This window comes from Rousettus aegyptiacus, unplaced genomic scaffold, assembly GCF_014176215.1.
Source record: "Rousettus aegyptiacus isolate mRouAeg1 unplaced genomic scaffold, mRouAeg1.p scaffold_m13_p_16, whole genome shotgun sequence".
In the NCBI taxonomy this organism is placed as follows: Eukaryota; Metazoa; Chordata; class Mammalia; order Chiroptera; family Pteropodidae; genus Rousettus; species Rousettus aegyptiacus.
In genome coordinates this window covers 23678374-23687064 of record NW_023416291.1, presented here as the reverse complement: position 1 = coordinate 23687064, position 8691 = coordinate 23678374, and the positions used below count along the sequence as shown (strand labels likewise).

Sequence of the window (8691 nt, the reverse complement as noted above, 5' to 3'; positions counted from 1 at the left end):
ACAATACATTATTTTATTAACACATAAAAGTTTGTATGTTTTATACTATCAGAATCTCCACTTGGGAGCAAATCTTAAGTGTTTGGCATCAAGAATATGATGATTTGGGCACTAAACTTATTTAACCTGTAAACATGAAGAAATGCAGATTTGGTCCTTTAAGGTTAACTGACATGTAAATATTTTAAGTGAAACTATTGATATACAGACAAGCACAGAAACTTTCTAAGCTTCCAGGAATCAGCTTTTACAGATTTTGAGCTGGTTTTAATTCAAGCACTGCAAGTGAAATACAACAAACTTAGAAGAAAATGTGGTTACTCATTTGCATTTCTAATTTAATAATGCCTCTAATTGTTCAGTTACCAAAGTTAGATCCAAATGCTTCTCCTCTGCCAAAGGCAGCTGCTCAGCAAACAGACACTGATTTGATTTTTCTGCAGGGTGCATGTGCACTCGTTGTTCTCCTGATGAATAAATAATGCCATGATGCCGTGCAGTTGCGGACCTTGCCCTTCTTGTGAAAGGGGCTGTATCTGCTTATTCTCAGACATTCATGATCCTAAAGGAATAAGACACCAGAGGCCTGTGAATGAGAAGGCCTTTTCAGACATACAAAGCCATCGCTTCTGAATCCACCTTAACCAGTTTGGAGAAAAGGGCTTTTGGCACCAAGGCATCCTTCAGGGAAGACTGATAATGATCACTAAAGACGTACTAGGGGCTGCTGCCTCGCTCACTTCAAAGGCTTTCTCTCTCAATCAACATTAAATCGTCATTTTGCCAGGGATACGGGGACAGCTGTATACAATCTATTTGTTTTAAAACAGATTATGGCCAGGTCTCTTTGCCAAAGTATAAACTTCTTAATGTTGCATGTGCCTTAATATATATATATTTTTATCTTGGAACTTTTATTTCTAATTTACTGTCCCAAATTGACATTTCTATCTTAGATTATAGATTGCATCTTCCCATAAAAACTGAGCTAATAATTTTATCAATTATCTAGTTAAGATAAATAACTAAACAAAATAGACCCAAACAAAACTTTTGAAAATAAATTATCCAAATATTTCAGGCTGAAAAATATGAAGTCTCAGCTGGCTACAAAATTTTGTGTGGTATGTCTTACTAGTTGGTACTAATAGTCTTTTATATATATATATATACATATATACATACAGTCAGGCCTCTTTCCTTTAAAATGTAGGTCCATCTGCCCTTCATCCTTTACCTTTGTTTTGATCCCATGACATTGGGGACCTTAAACCTTCTTATCCCCTGGTGGTCCTGATAAGTCAAGGATAATTACAAAGGCATTTATAACCTAATTAAAGAAAAGATAATTTTTTAAAAGAATAATCCGGAGCCCTAAATTTTACTCCCAGTCCATCTCTCCAGTTTTATACAAAAGAATATTAAGCTACAATATCTTAAAGTCAATCAACAATCGTCTCTTCAAAATTATATGTATTAAGTAAATACAATTTCTGCTACATTGAATTATAGTTAATTAATACAAAGTTCTGACTTAGCTAAACTTGGTACAAAACAATATCATTAACAGTATCAATGAGTGTGTAACTAGAGAATGTTCATGTTATGCAATATTTTTATTGATTTTTGAGGAATTTATTATTGCTGATAATTTATTATGATCATTATAATCTATTATAATCTATTATGAGTAATTACCTCCATGTTAGTTACTGAATGGAACAACAGAGATTTTCCTAAATTGCTACATTATCAGATGAAAACCAATGAATATTTCTTTGGATCCTATAATTCTAGCATCTCTAGCAAAGTCTTTAAAAATCTTTTACATTTTTGTTGGAAATGTGGAAAGGAAAAACTAAATGTAGATTAGATTATTTAAGACATATACCAGAAGATGTTTTATGACTCCACAGAATCTTAAGTTAACAAGATCTCTCTTTACTAAGTCAATTTTTTCAATTACAATTTATACTAGTCCCCCTTATCAGTGGAGGATATCATGACCACAGTGGATGCTGAAACCACGGATAGTACCAAACCCTAAATATACTAAGTTTTTGCCTAATTAGACATACCTTTGCATTTAAAGGAAGCACTTTATGGCTTCTCTCTGGCATATCCAAATTGCCAGCATCACTACTCTTGCAATTTAGACCATTATTAAGTAAAATAAGCTTACTGGAATGCAAGCACTGTGATACCATGATAGTCAATTTGATTCCTGAAATGGCCACTAAATGACTAATGGGCAGGGCGCATATACAGCATGGATACACTGGACAAAGGGATGAGTCATGTCCTGGGCAGGACTGAGCGAGTGGAATAAGATTTCATCATGCTACTCAGAACGGCATGTAATTTAAAATCTATGAATTGTTTATGGAATTTTCCATTAATATTTCAGATCGCAGTTGACTGTGGGCAGCTGAAACCATGGAAAGTGAAACTACAGATAAGGAGAAGACTACTGTATACAATGCAAGCACTAGTGGAGGCTTCGAATGTTAAACAAAGAGGCCCATTTAATTTTTATTGTTTTCCATCATTGAGAGGAGGTATATAAATGAAAAACTGAAATAAGTGAAGACCTACGGAATTAAGAAACTAAAGACCTCAGGTGGGTGAGCACCTCTTTTATTTACATTAGAAAGGGTGCCAGCTGCTAGTAAGGCGGGGTGCCAGTAAGGCTTCCTCCAAGAATAAAGACTGTCTGGAACTCTGACCTCCAGGGACCACATGTCCTAAGCACAGAAAGATTCAGGAATGGAAACATTCAGTCATACTGATGCCTACATCACACCTCCCAAGGTAGGAGAAAAGTTCTGCCACAGTTCATATTTAGAGAGCTGACATGTTTCTTTTCATAAGTGATTTAGGGTAAGTCCAAAAACTCCTACATCAGGACCACTCTAGTACAGATCAGTGATGGATGAATAATAGTCTCTAACATAGTTCAGGAAATCTGGAAATTATTCCTTATTTTCCCTTTTGTGTTCTCTCTCTTCCTTCTTGCCCAGCCTTCAGCCCTCCTTATACAATTCTTAACCCTATTTACTTAATTCTTGGATCTTCAATCAGCCCAAAATGGTACTATTATGCGGTAATATAACTTGGTGGTTAAGAGTATGGATGCAAGAATCAAATGCACTATCTGAGTTCAAATTCCATTCCTGTTGTTGTCTAATGATGTACCATTGAGGTGTTACTTAAATTGTCTGATATATAATAGTACCTACCTGTAAGATTGCTGTGAGAATTAAATGAGAAAATGTATATAAAGTGTTTAGCATAGTACTTTGTATATAGATCATGCTCAATAAATATCAAATATTATCATTATCATCTCACATAGCATGCAGATCTGTAAAGGCATAGTATAAAAGTTAAAAAATAAACATTATAATTAATTAGTGATATTATTATTCCATTATCACCAATCAGCATAGCACCATTAAAAGATATCAAATACAGTTCTCCTTGCTTTCTTGAACAAAAATAAATATGACTCCACAGTAATAGATAGCTATTCACAGCTATAATTGAGATGGGGAGGAATTTACTTTTTAGGTTGATTTATATGATGGTTATGCGTGGCTGTCTTCAGAATTCCTGAAAAGACACCCAACTGCCAAGTGAAGCAATGGAAATTCGCTGATTGCTGCATTCCACAAACCATGATCAAAGTGTTTATTTAGTCTAAATGCCTAACTGGCTCATCGTCTCTAGACGTTTGATAGCTAACCGTTTATCCTTAAGTTTAAGAATTAATATCACCAGTGGAATTTTTTCCATCAGGGTAAAATATCTAGGTTTCAACACTGAGGAGAAGCATCTAAGCATTTATTTCTAAAGAGTAAAGTAAGAATTTTACTTTCCATGTTATGTGATGCAAATATTTATTCTTTATCTTTCTTCAGATTCCTAATTAAGTCATTTTTCTAGTTATTTGCCATTGCAATAAACTTTTATTAGCATCTTGTAATTTTCATTTTTTTTTTAGAAACAAAGTTCCATTGTTTTGTATATTTTCATTGCCAAAGTTGTACAAAATTAAAGGTATTGTCCTGAAATGTTGAGATGTCAATGCCCTGAATATTGAATGGGGAAAAATTATGAATAACTGAAATATTAACAAAAGATTATTTAGAGCCCCTGAAAGTAAAAAACTTCATATATACTATGGAATAAAAATAATCAGCCAAAAAAGTGTATTTTAAAAAAACCCAGTGAAATAACTAGAATAAGAAAACGTTTCTCCAGTATATGAGCATATTAGAGCTGATATGAAAAAAATTAAATATAAAATGAACCATATTTTATGTCTTTTAAAGGGGAGTATTGATTAAAGGTATTGATAAAAGTTATATTTATACTCCAAAAGTTATCCAGGTGGTACAACTAACATACATTTTATAGCAACATGTAATTGCATAAAAGATGCATCATGAGGCATTGTCAGTGGGAACACTTTATTTTGGATGGTTGAACTTTTTTTTTAATTGAATACCATTTATTGCTTAGATTTACTTGGTCGAACTTCTTAAGGTAAGGTTGGGTTTCCATTCTTCGAGTCAGAGCCAGCTAACAAGTTGGCAAATCTGCTAAGCGCAACTTCTTCCAATCTCTTCCTTCTTTATTTCAGGTTATGCTTCCATGGTGTGTGGCACCACCATATTGACTCCGTCACTCTGCAGAACACTCTCCCACTTCTGCTCTCCCCTGCCTTTCCAGGGCAAGGCCCCCTTCATCTAAAGATACCTCTGGTGAGTCCCACTGCTACAAGCTGTTCACAGCCACATGAGAAATCGCATAGTCCCCATTCACGATTAGTGTTATGAGCTGATAAAGCAGTTAAAGTAAAATCTAGTTTAAATATTTTTATAAGTCTATGTTTTAATGTTATGGTTTCTAAGAGTTAGTTAATCCTTAATAATTAACAATTCTATATGAATAATAAATGCTAAAATTTCTTAGATGTGAGAGCTTTCTGAAATTTCCTATAAGAAATCACCTACTTCCCCCTCATATATTGCTATGCATTTGGTCACCTGAGATATTGTATTTGTTTTACTATATCACGGTATTCATAGCAACATAGAGGTGACTCCTTAAGACATTCTTACTTTATGTAAAAGAAAGCCATATGAAAACATTCCTCCTAAAAGAAAAAAACAAATTAAAGGTTGATTACTTTCTCAAAATTAAAGATCAGATTTTTCCATCATTTTAAGTAATATGTAGATATAAGGTAAAATATATTTTAATGGAAGAATAGTTTATTACTCGAGGTTTTCAAAACTTTTTATACATTATATCTTTAGTCCAGATGAGAAAAATTATCATTTAAAATGTGTTAAACAATTTGATCAGCAACACAGATTGTGTCCGTGCAAAGTGAAGAATTAGAGCAATTATCAAAAGAAGGGTCTTCCCAAAACACTCAGTGTCATGAAATATTTATGTAATTAAGACAAAACTACATTCTAGCTCAAACTGTGTGGGTAATGGGCTCAGTTTTCCAACTTATTTTGCATACGTAGTCACCGTCAGAATGATAAAAATATATCTATTATAAAGAGACCTCAAAAGGCTGAACCATCTAGTTCTCAAAATTGAAAACAAAGCCAAATGTTTACTCAAAATCAAACCCAGAACTTCTTTTGAAATTCACTGAGAGCGCAATCATTTCCAATGTCTTTTCACCTTTTGGTATGAGATGGAAGTCAAACTGGAAATACTGAAACACTTTAAGGAAGGCAGTAAAACAAAAACAAGCCTTCTTGTAAGACTTTTAGATGAAAGAGTTTGGAATAAGCATTTAATCATGTGGATCCTGCTTCAAGCCAAGCTGAACCTCAAAGGTTTACCTGTGCTCATTATTTAGAATTCACAAAGGAATGGAAACGCACTGCATCTGTTGGGAACACTGATGATGAAATGATTTTTTGCAAGGAAACGGAATATTTACATTAAGCCCATAGTTGTGGTCCATCTGGCAAAAGGGAACAACAGAATGCTGCATTTCTGCCAGGATGTTTCAGGGTAGTTTTGTTTTCAAATTATGCATTCTTACAATCTGAATCTTTTTATACTTACACAGTATTTTAAGTCTGAATCAATGTACAAGCTAATTTTCATCGCCAATTTAAAATTTCCGTAGATTTGTATAGTGGAAGATTGTTTTGGTAAAAAAAAAAAAATGTTTTTGGAAAGATAGTTGTTTAGAATATGACAAAGAATAGTAATAAAATTAAATATTAGCTGTTTATAAATTGTTCACAAAGCACAAATTTGATTAATCAGAATTTAAATTTACTTAGTGTAGCGAGTCCATTAAGAATGCCAGTCTCCAGAGATGTTTTGGAACTTGTGGTATTTCTCAGTCGATCATTACACGTATGACTGGCCACCGCATTGGCAAATGAACCTTGTAAAAACCTCTAGTTTCTCTCTATGCTATGAAGATGCAACCAATAATCAAAAAGGGGGGGAGGGAAATCGGGATTTTTCTGTAAGCTGAATCATCTCTCAGAACGCAGGGGTCAGCTTTCCTGACATGTTGTCTTAAGAATCACTGGAGACTGTAAACTGAATAAACTGGCACTACCAAGAAGTGGCCCTAACATAATTTGGCATAATTCCAGAGCTGATTTTATTTCTTCTCCCTTTTAGAAGGTGACAGCATCTCTTCCTTGAGACAGGATATCCAAGCAGATTGTATACACACTCTGAAAAATCATGCTTACAACTGTCACATGAAAGAATTTACAAAGCTACATTTCCACACTGTTTTGGATTCCTCCACATCCTGACAATAACCAGACTATATGTTTCACTTGTTCTGAAGCCATACATAAATAATAGAATGATATAAAGAATAAAACAAGCTGCTTTCCAAAAACAGAGTCTCTAAATCAAACAGTGCAGCAAGTTTGTTTCCAAAATATCTAAACTCTTCCTGGGTGCCAGTACTATCTATTGGAGAAGAGTCACTGCATTACTTTTGATAAGGACTAGCCAATCTTAAAAGAGGTGATTATTGAAAGAAGAAAAAATATAGAGATTCTGGGAATATTACTTCAAGGAATTTACCATTGACTTAATAGTACCGCACATGCACACACACACAAAAAAGAGCTTTTAAACAAGCAATAGACAAATACTCTTTTCTTAAGAACCTGAACAATGCGAGGAATGAATCAGTGTTGGCATTTTACTGACCACTGTGCACTGAGTCATCATTAGTGACTCTGGCCGGCAAAATTTGAAGACCATGTAGTTTAGGTAACTGCTGTTTGATTTACTTATTTATTTTTTTATTAAACTCTTTTGTGGAAGTACCACATACATACAGAAAGTGGGTAAATCATAAGTGTGCAGCTCACTAGATTTTTACAAAGTAAATGGCTCCTATTATCACACCCACATCAGGGAATAGATCATTACCTGCATGGTAGAAGACTCCTTTGTGGCCTCTTCAAGTCACGGCCCATCCTCTCTGAACACCTTAAAATGCCTATGTTGGAAGCTCATATATAAGGAATCAGAAAGTATAGACTCTTTTGTGTCTGTCTTCTTTTGCTCGACATTACTTCTGTGAGATTTCCGTGGCTGTTGCACACCTCAGATCCTCACGCTTTTCATTGCTATGTCGTATTCGGTCGTGTGACGATGACACCACAGAGTGTTTATCTGGTCTGCTGCGGAGAGATGCTCGAAGTGTTCCCAGGTTGTGCTATTACGAATCACGCTGTTCTAAACAGAATCGCGCTTATCTTTCGGTGCACAGTTTATGCATTTCTATTGCAGGTGTTCCTGGGTCATAAGAGATGCACGACTTTGGTGTTAGTAGATAACGGTGAACAGTTTTCCAAGCAATCATGCCGAATGACACTCCCACCCACCTTCGATGAGAGCTCCCGTCGCTCCACAGCGTTGCTGACTCTTGAAGCTGTCCTTTTCATTTTGGCCATTTTAACTCATAGATAATGGTATATTGTGGGTTTTTCCTGATGATTAATGAGGCTGTACAGTTCTTCTTGTGGATACTATTCATTTGGATGTCCTCCTTTGTGACATACCTTTTCGAGTATTGGCATGGTTTAGTTTTGCTTAAATTATTTCACTTATTTCTCCTTTCAGGTAAATCATTTTTATCTGCAGAAGACCAAATCAGAATTGTCCGTGTCAAATCATATATTGCTCACTCAGTCCTCACAGCTTGGTTAGGTAGATCTCACTTAACTTCATCCTCTGCCTTTTTTTCAATCAATAAAAATACTGAATCTCAGAGAGGGACAGTAACTGCTCAAGGCAACACAGCTCATAATTACCAGAGCTAGGACTCAAATCTAGGGTTTTCTGATCTTTTTTCCACTTGGAATATTGAATCTAGGCAAAGCTGTCATCACCAAAGGAATAAACTAATCTACATAATAAGGAATATTCAAAGGAAACATATATTTGAAACGTATATCTGCAATTATTCTTATATGTCTTTGGGACAATTAATACCCTACTGAGGAGGAAAGTTATTCTTGATAGTAAAGTCTCAGCCGAGCAACTTTTACAGAACCAGAGAAGAGAATTAGAGACCACCAGAAACAAGAAGCCTTTAGTCATATAGAGACTAGATTGAGTAATTACTGTATTTGACATTTCTACAAATTGCAGAGTTAAAGTCAGGAA

At 34.8% G+C, this 8691-nt stretch overlaps 1 long non-coding RNA gene across 1 annotated transcript; it reads left to right on the top strand.

Moving 5' to 3' along the window:
- Positions 1 to 2312: 2312 nt before the first annotated feature.
- LOC118612436 lies at positions 2313 to 7995 on the top strand. Its single transcript, XR_004954886.1, has 3 exons — positions 2313 to 2620; positions 4646 to 4766; positions 7813 to 7995. It is a non-coding gene; the product is annotated as an uncharacterized LOC118612436 (long non-coding RNA).
- The last annotated feature ends 696 nt before the right edge of the window (positions 7996 to 8691 follow it).